General features: G+C 41.5%; 1 pseudogene; it reads left to right on the top strand.

Annotated features, from left to right (window-relative positions):
- The first annotated feature begins 1,409 nt into the window (after positions 1-1,409).
- LOC147895172 (putative glucuronosyltransferase PGSIP8 pseudogene) lies at positions 1,410-2,168 on the top strand (annotated as a pseudogene).
- Positions 2,169-10,017: the final 7,849 nt, after the last annotated feature.

Below are 10,017 nucleotides of genomic sequence, written 5' to 3' on the forward strand. Positions count from 1 at the left end.
AAGATCTGACCTATGTTACAAGGCTTGTGGCAATGATGCCGGGAATAGCCAAGAGGCTTTACAAGGCTGAAAAAATGTTGTGCACGATGCCGTGAGATAGCCAAATAGGCTTTACAATGGTGGCATGTGTGTGTGAAATCAAGTGCTATCTGCCCACTGAATCAATCTGCAATGCCTCTGAACTCTGAAGTCTGCTCACTGAACTGATGAACGTAAGGTTTCAGGTAATGTAATGATGTGAAATCGGATGTGAGCATATGGACTGACTCCGAGTAGGTACTAGTCGGGAATTTCGGGCATGGCTTAGATTGGCAACTTGGGGAATTTAAAGCGTCCCCTCTATGGCGATCTAGTCTACTCTGATCTAGATCTAAACCAACCGTCGATCGATGAAAGAACAGCAAATAATTCCTTTTCCTTTGTTCTTTTTAAGTGCTGGGTCAGATGCGTCGATGTAGAGGCAAATGTGCGTGAAGGAAGTGGTTTTGTCGGCGAGGCTCAAATGTGAGTATAACTTGCGCCAAAATGTGCGCGTGATGTAACGAGCGCGTAGAGCACAAAAAATCGAGCGACTTTCCTTTTTGGAGCACCCTCAAATTCTTCCTGGATCAAGAGATATGACTTGATCTAGGTGGAGGGGCAAAAGGAGTGCAAATGGTGCTCAATGATGATGTGTCACTGTGAGTCACATGCAGTGATGATGTGGCACTGTGCTTAGCAAGAGGTGTGCCAGTGAAGCTCTGTGCTGAGGTGGCAGGAGTGTGCACATGCTGTGTGTGCACAGTGTGCCTGGCAAGGGACTGTGCCTGCAGGGGTCAGTGCTGACTGGACTGCTGAGGTGTCATTGATGACGTGGCCAGATGACGTGGCAGTGCTGACGTGGCAGTGATGACGTGGCAGAGGTGACATGGCAACTGACGTGGAAAAGATGACGTGGCAACTGACGTGGCCTGATGACGTGTCACTGATGATATGGCAGGTGACGTGGCTGATGACGTGTCACTGATGACGTGGCAGGTGACGTGGCAGTCGGTGCTGACGTGGCAGTCGGTGCTGATGTGGCAGTTGGTGATGACGTGGCAGTCGGTGATGACGTGGCCTACTTACATGGCGCTGCTGATGTGGCAGATAGGATTGGCTAATGACGTGGCAGATGATAAGACACGTGGCAGATAAGATGACGTGGCAGATAGGATTAGCTGATGTGGTGCACGGGCCACGTGTCACGCTGTGGGAAGCCGGAATCTAGAAAGATTCGGACGGAATCTTCTGGATTCCGTCGTCTTCTCCGTCGATGGAGGCGGCCGTCGATGCATTCGTCGATGCTTTCGCCCGTGTGTGTGGCCGGTCGTTGGAGATGGCACAGGAGCCTAGAAGGAGCTGAGCGTGTGGATCGCTGAGCGCTGTACATGGGAACTCCGCGAGACCATGAATTCTACATTGCAGCTCGTGTGATGATGCAGTCCTTGCGTCGCCTCAAAGTCCAAGCAGATCTGGTGGTGATCGCCTCTAGAGATTTGCCTCAGCCTTGGATTCGCACTCTAACCCGTGAAAATGTGAAGGTAGTGTCGGTCGACAACATCCCCAATCCATACCGGACGCAGGCTGATTTCGACCCGCGCTTCCTGTCCACGCTCAACAAGCTCTATGCTTGGAGCCTTGTCGATTACGAGCGCGTAGTGATGTTGGATGCCGATAACATCTTCCTGCGCAACACCGACGAGCTGTTTCAATGCGGCCAATTCTGCGCAGTATTCATCAATCCTTGCATCTTCCACACAGGCTTGTTTGTTCTCGAGCCGTCTCAAGCAACTTTCAAGAGCTTGCTTGATGGATTACAATCCAAGGAGAATCCCGATGGCGCGGATCAAGGCTACTTGATGGCCCAATTCGATGACTTGCTTGGAAGGCCTCTATTCGTGCCGCCTCCCAACAATTCCAAAGTTAATGGATTCTATCGTCTGCCATTGGGCTGCGCTGCTTCGAAGGAGGCTCTTCTGGTGTACACAGTTGAATGGCCGCCGATTGAGAAGAGCTACCTTGGGTCGATTAAGATATGCCGCCTTTTGTTGTACGTTGATGTCGCCTCATATGAAGCTTGTTGGAGCTTGAAGATGGAGAAGCTTGGTCGCTTTTTTTGTCTTGGTCGGCTTGTTGTCGTGGAGTAGATAGCAGTCTACTCGCTCATTGTCGGCTGGTCTGCTCTTTGTATGCTGTGGAGATCTCTCTCACACAAGCTCTTGTAAGAGCTGAGATCTTTTCTCTCACAAAAAGCAATGAACCAAATGAATAAAGGGAGCTCTCTTCAAGAAACTCTCACAAATCTCAATAGTCTCTGAAATCTCTCTTTTCTCTCAACTCAAGAAACACTCAAATAAACTCTCTCAAATGACGGAAATCTCTCAAGAACAAATGACGGTAATGTTCTTCCGATGGACGGAATTTTCTCTCAACGGAAGAGAATGGAACACTCAATCTCTCTCAATCTCTCAATCTCTCAATCACTCTCAAGAATCATGTGCAATGCCTCAGCGGAAGGCAAGGAAGCTCTGATACCATGAAAAAATATGAAGAGGGGAGAGGAGAAGAGTGGAGATGAGGAGAGAGGGCACAGCTAGAGAGCACACCACAAATGACTAACTGTACACTAGAATTAGTTGAAAAAATAGAATATATACAAACCCTTTTAGGGTTAGGGTTAGGGGATCTAACCCTTTCCTTTATAGCACTCTATAAGGTTAGTGCTATGCACATATGATCACGTGATGGTGCTATGCACACATGATCACATGATGTTGAGCGTGAACTCTCAACAAGTGGTACACCCATCCCATAAGTACTTGTTCGGATAACACACCAAAAAGCACATTTTTTGATGGTGGTGCATAACACTAGGAGGAAAATGATGTATAATACGTGAGCAACCATGAAAATCATATGCGATGTACACAATACTTTTCACATGTCTCAATCTAGATGGTATTGACTTGGGTGCAAAGTGGCATGCCCATCTAATAAGTACTTGTTCGGATAACACACCTAGGAGCATGTTTTTGACAGATGTACTGCATCACAGTGAAGCAGAAATAGTGTTTAATGTGAGAATTTGCCCTAAGTATAAAAAAGGTATTCTTCTCTTCATTCATTCTTATCTCAATCAATTGGAGCAAGAGGGAGCAGGGGAAGAATCAAGGAGCCTATCTACAAAATTGAGTCTACATCCTATCTACAAAACCTTCAGGCATCTTAGCTAGGTATGAAGAATTTATATTCATGTTTTGTTTTCTTAAATATTTAAGAAACTGAAATTGAGAGAGAAGGGAGAGGGAAATGAATCTTTTGTCCAATGGAAGAAGCAAGAGAAGAGAGAGAAACGATGTAAGGAAAGAGATGGGAAGGATGAGAAAACAACGATGGAGGGAGGGAGCACAATGGAAGGGAGGAACGCGATTGAAGGAGAGGGATGGGACGGAAATGACCAAGGGACGGAATGCAATGGAAGAGAGGGATGGGACACGAATGGAAGTCGCGATGGAAGGAGGGGATTAGGGAAGAGCCGCGACAAAAGGAGGGGTGAGGAAAGGGTTGTGACAGAAGGAGGGGATGAGGCTCGGGGGGGTCACTCATCATATGTAACCCTATCACGTGAGTTCAACAGAAGGATATTTTTTATTTCTAAAATTTACAGAAATAAATATACACAAGGGACTATTTAAATTAGTTTTGGGAAAAATTTACAGATTTGTATAGAAAAGGGGTACATTTTATTAATGAAAATTTTACAGATAAGGGATTTTAGAAATAGGCCTTGCACGCACGTGGTATAGAGGGTTTATACATAGTGACCCCCCCGAGGGATGAGGAAAGGAGTTATCCCCTCCTCTTATTCCTTGGCGGCCGCAAAGGGAGCGCAACAGAAGGGAGGGAATGCGACTGAAAGAGAGGGATGAGACGCAAATGACCGAGGGAGGGAGTGCAACAAAAGAGAGGGATGGGACACGAATGGAACTCATGATGGAAGGAGGGGATGAGGCAAGGAGGGGTGAGGAAAGGGCCGTGATGGAAGGAGAGGATGAGGAAAGGAGGGATCCCCTTCCCTTATTCCCTAGCAGCCATAGCCACTAGGGAATAAGGGGAAGGGATAACCTCCCCTTTACCGAAAAGCATCGGCAATGGTGGTGATGGTAATGGTGGGTGAGGGGTGGATAGCACGATCGGGCGATGAAGGCGATGGTGATGGTGGACAATGGGCAGCGATGGTGACGACGAGCATTGACAATGGTGAGGGTGAGGGCGTTGGTCATGGTGATGGTTGGTGATGTGGTGAACGATGAAAATTTTGAACGTATAATTTTTTAACATATGGTTTTGAACAATGCGAGCAATGTGGTAGGTGACGACAAAAAATCGATGTTGTGGCAGGGGATGATGAGAAATCGATGTTGTGGCAAGCGACGGAGATTTGAATGTCAATGAAAATTTTGATTGATGGACATTCGAGAGTGGGATGGAGGGAGAGAAAGAGGTTGGAAGAAATTGGGATGGGGAACCAAGTAGAAGTACGATAGAAGGGAGTGAGAAGAAATTGGGAGGGGAGCCAAGTAGAAGTGTCATACTCTTAAAAAATACAACAAAGAAAAAGTGTCAAATAGATCTCTTACCAATGTACTATTCTCGGTAAGAGATCTTGGGAAAGAGAATGTCGTGCGTGTTGAGTGAGGAAAGGATGAAAGAATGTTTAGGAGAATGTCAGGTTTTTTGTTTAGGAGAATGTCGACTCTTTTGTTTGTAGCTTAAATTCAAATCCTCCCACACTTTTAGCTTCTAATTCAAATTTAAATCTCCCGGGCAAATTTTCTCCTAAACTCTCTAGAAATTTGAATCCTTGTCATTTCTATTCTCACTTTCTTGATCTCTTCTTTTCCTAATCTCCTCCTCCCCTAATTCATCGTCCTCGACCCCAACGACCCAAACAGGCAGAGATTTTCCTCTCTCCTCCACTTTCTCCCCACCCCTTAATCGGTAGCACCTCCTTAATCCCCTAATCCCCTTTCTTCCCACCCTTTAATCCCCACCCCTTAATCACCCAATCACCCCTCGAACTTGCATCGACTTTCCAAACTTCTGTCGCTCTGCCCGAGTCTTCGTTGCAACGCGACGGAAGAGAGGGGATGGGATGTGAACGGAAGGCGATGGAAGGAGGCCCTGGCGGCTGCCAGGGAATAAGGGGAGGGGGTAGTGAACCCCCCTTACCCTTATTCCCTGGCAGCCGCAGATGCCATGGAATAAGGGGAAGGGGGTTAGTAAATTAATTAGTTAAGGGGAGGGGCTATACGGAAGGGGGTTTAGTAAATTAATTAGTTAAGGGGAGGGGGTTAGTAAAATGATTAGTTAATTAATAAGGGGATAAGGGGAGGGATTATAGGGGAGGGGGGTTAGTAAATTAATTAGTTAATTAATAAGGGGAGGGGGTTAGTAAATTAATTAACTAATTAATTAATCAATTAGCTAATTATTTAGTTAAATAGTTAGTTAGTTAATTAGTTATTAGTTAATCCATCGTAAAGTCTAGAGGGAGGGTTTAAATTAGCTGAATATATTTAATTTATTTTAAAATATTAAAGATAACTTATTAAAATGTATATATATATATATATGCATATATATGTATATATATATATATATGCATGCACACACACATATATATATTTAAAAGACAAAAAAATGAAGGATTTTTGTGGATGTCTACCATTTCACCACTTTATTTTTTATTATTTATCTTAGTTTAAAATTTATGTGTTTACATAAATTTTATTTCATTAGTTTGTATATCATTTTTTATTTAAATCAAAATTAATGAATTTAATATATAAAATTTTTGTATTTTTGAATTTCAATTTATCTTAGATAATGTATTTATATTTTTACTTTTTAAGTCTATCATTTCATCGTTTTATTTTTAATTATTGTACCTTAGTTTATAACTTATTTGTTTACATAATCTCCATTTCATTAGTTTGTGCTTTTCATTTAATCTTTAATTTTTAATTCATTTTACATTAAATGTATATTTAATTTAGTTTAAAATGTTTTTCTAAATTAAATATACTTTAATTCTATGTGAAAAGAATTAAAATTTGTTTATAACTCTTGTCAGTAACCTATTAAAATGAATCTCGGGGGGGTCACTATGTATCAACCCTCTATATCACGTGCGTTCAAGGCCTATTTCTAAAATCCCTTATCTGTAAATTTTTCATTCATAAAATGTACCCCTTTTCTATACAAATCTATAAATTTTTTTCAAAACTATTTTAAATAGTCCCTTATGTATATTTATTTCTGTAAATTTTGGAAATTAAAAAAATCCTTCTGTTGAACTCACGTGATAGGGTTACATATGATGAATGACCCCCCCAAGAAATGAATATGAAAAAGAAATTATTTCTTGCATTTTCTTCGATTTGACGGTTGGTATAGCTTAGATTAGCATAGATTAGTTTATCCATAGAGGAGAGAACTCCAAACCAACCAATCAAAGCCATGCTCAAAAATTCTTGACTAGTTCCTAATCAGCATCAGTCCTACCTTCACATGTGGTTTCACACTCATAACACAACCCTATGAGCAAAGTTTCAGATGATAGATGACAAATCAAAGTCAAAGTTTCAGTGGACACAATGTAATTGTAAATGATGGATGCATCATAGTTTTATTTTTTCTCATCTCATTGTAAAGCCTTATTGGCTATTATTTTTAAATTTTTGTATATATATTGAGCCTTGTAAAGCCTTTGAGGCTATTTTTGATCATCCATTCAAAGATTTTGTTAAATGGACACACAATTGTATCAGTGGACACATTACAACTTAGGCACATTACAGTATAATGGGCAAAATGCATTGTCTTTCAGCTTGGGCACATTATAGTATGATGGGCAAAATGCATTGTCTTTTAGCTTGGGCACATTACAGTATGATGGGCAAAATGCATTGTCTTTCAGCTTACATTATAGGTATGATGGGCAAAATGCATTGTCTTTCAGCTTACATTACAGGTATGATGGGCAAAATGCATTGTCTTTTACCTTGGGCACATTACAGTATGATGGGAAAAATATATTGTCTTTCAGTTTGTACTTTAATGCCTTATTGGCTATTTTATTGAAGCATTGTATCTAAAGTCTTGTGAATTATTTTTCATGTAGGGTCTTCAACTATTATGGAGCACTCTCAAGAGATTAGAGCTTGTGTCTCTAGCACCACCTTACATTTCAATGGGAAAAAGTATGCCCTTGGTAACTTTGAAGGGAAATGTCCAGACTCACACGCACATGGGAAGAAAATTTTGGTTTCTCATTCAAAGAAAAACTGAGCTACATCTAATGATGTCGAGGAAAAATATAGAGCAAAATGAGGAGCCATGGAATGCAAGCTTCTCCACGAAGGATATAACTTCTAGCATGGTTGTGGGAATTACTATGGAACCAAAGAGCCCATACTTGGATATTTTTATGAGATGTTTACAACCTAATATTGGGGGCTATCATTTTATCTTATCAAGAGGTCTAAACAGGTTCGCAATGCCACCTCCTCCACCATCAGACTTTACAAAATTATAGACTCCATTACAAGCTCTCATGGATGAATGGAGTACATTTCTGAATGCAGAGGCAAGTAGGTTGCATCATAAGATTATGGTTGAGTACTTTAAGACATCATCACTCAAGATAGACAATGAATTTAGTCAAGAGTAGGGAGGGCACAAGCAGGATCAGATGGATGCTAGTTTGGTTCTAAAATAAAGAGGACATAAGCAGGATGAGAGAGCTCCTAGTTTGGCTCAAAAGTAGCCTAGACAAGGAGCCCCACATCAAGGGTTTGCATGCAAACTCTTTGAGATAGAAGTAGAAGCAGATGTTGCATTCAAACTGTAAAATGAAGAAGCGACACAACCATTGTAGCCTAAAGAAATACAAAAGATAGAGGAAGAGGAATGACGATCCACGGCCACTTTGGTGCAACCTATCAAAGGAAAAGAAAGACGCAAAATAGAAAAGATTAATAGTTCAAGGGCCACAGTTCCAAAGGCTGCTTTCACAAAAAGACAACATTCCTCTGTTCAGAAAGTACAGGTAAAAGATAAAGAGGACACAATTCCAAAGGCTACTTTCAAAAAAAGGCAACGTTCCTCCGCTCAAAAACTTCAGGTACAACAGAAAGAGGATGACATAGAAAATATAGAGGAAGTGTGGGGGTTAAAGGTCACTGTGCCTTTACCCACGTTATGTACAATACTCAAACACATATATAAATGAATGAAAAAGAAGATTAGGGTGGTTCTGCACCCACCAAATCTTGTGTGGTTCTCTGTTTCTCTCTCTCCCTCTTCCGTTCTTGCTTCTGTTGAGAGCTCTCTCAACTGGTATCAGAGCCCGGTTGATCTAGCTGAGTGTGCGTGAATGCTTGAAGCTCAGCAACTCTGTGGGAGGAAGGAGAAGCTCTGTGGGAAGCTTTGTGGGTGACTTTACTTGAATCCGAGTGTGTAGAGACCTTGGAGGAACCTTTGGAAAAGTCACTTTGGTTTTGTGAAGTGGTTTTGAGAGCCTGTTAAATGTTTTCAAGGAAAAAGTCGTTTTTTGAGCTTTTCCCTGTTCCGTTCGATGACAGAGACTCCATATTGACTTGTAGAGGCAACTATTGCTTGCTTTTGGTGTCCACTTCACTTCAGGAGCATCGAAACACCTTCATTCTTGAATCTAGGATCATTTCATTGGATTTATGACTCAATGTGTTAGTTTCTGTATTTTTCTGCCCGGGTGTTGGAACTCAAGTTTGGAGCAATCATTTGCAGATCTGTCAGTTTTGGTGGACTCAGGAGGTCCTAAAACTTCTATGTTGCTCATCATTCGCACTCCGGTGGAGTTTACAAACAGCTCTATTTCCAAAAACGTTTTTCAGTCCGTGTGTTGGACCTAGTGATTGAGACCACGGTTTCCAAAACCGTCTGTTCCATTGCATTCCGGATGCCCAAAAACCCCTACCTATCAGTTCTTACATGATTCGGTGGATGATTTTTAGAGTTATAGATCTCTGTGTATTCTATTTTGTCTCTCTGTTATGCATTTTTCATTCTAAGGTTTTGAAACCTTAGATTTATGCCACATGGCAATGGGTAAGTGTTGACTCCCATTTCTCACTCATCGGTTGGGATTTTGGAGTTCTGGCAGAAGAGATATATTTGCAAATTTTCTTGCTGAGTCCGATTATGCAATGGCGCTTATGTTTTGAGGCATCTTAGGTTCTATTTTTAGTAGCGGTCATTACCATGGGACTATGATTTCTTGAGCATACCTTATGCAGATCACTCTGGTTGTAGTTTGAGCAGTGTGCACTCATTCGTGGTGTGCATTGGGTTGTAGTGTATGATTTATAGGCCATTTGGATGCATTACGATCCTTATTGGATGTGCTGATAGGCCCAAATTGCCTTGTGGGATGCTATTTTTATGGACACTTTGCACGTGGATGCTATTTTATGCTGAGGGACAACTTTGACACATTGCAGGTGATGCACTGATAGTGCTATTCTCTCTTCGATGAGATATTATTAATGCATATGCCAGTGGATGGTGTTTATGCTTGAGTCATTTGGCACTTATTGGCATTTTGGATTGCCATTGCAGTTGGCATTTTCTTTTGGGCCAGATTTGCTTACATGGATGCATAGTATATGCACATGAGTTAGCTGCTTTGAGACATGAGTTTTGGTGATATTTCACTCTATTGTGGCATACACATTTGGGTGCACCTGGTATTTGGTGTGATTCTCTCTTGTAGGCACTAGCATTTGGGATTTTTGCTTCATTTGCATCATGGCATCCTCTTCCATGCCTGAAAAGGAGTTTTTTAACATTAAAAAGTTTGATGGGACAAACTTTTCTTTGTGGAAAGAACAAATAAGGGATGTGCTTATTCAAAAGAAGTAGATTAAACCCTTGGCAGGGATTGAAGCTAAG

The sequence above is a fragment of the Dipteris shenzhenensis genome, chromosome 13 (assembly GCF_047967505.1).
Source record: "Dipteris shenzhenensis isolate YYH24624 ecotype China chromosome 13, Dip_SZ_1.0, whole genome shotgun sequence".
NCBI lineage: Eukaryota > Viridiplantae > Streptophyta > Polypodiopsida > Gleicheniales > Dipteridaceae > Dipteris > Dipteris shenzhenensis.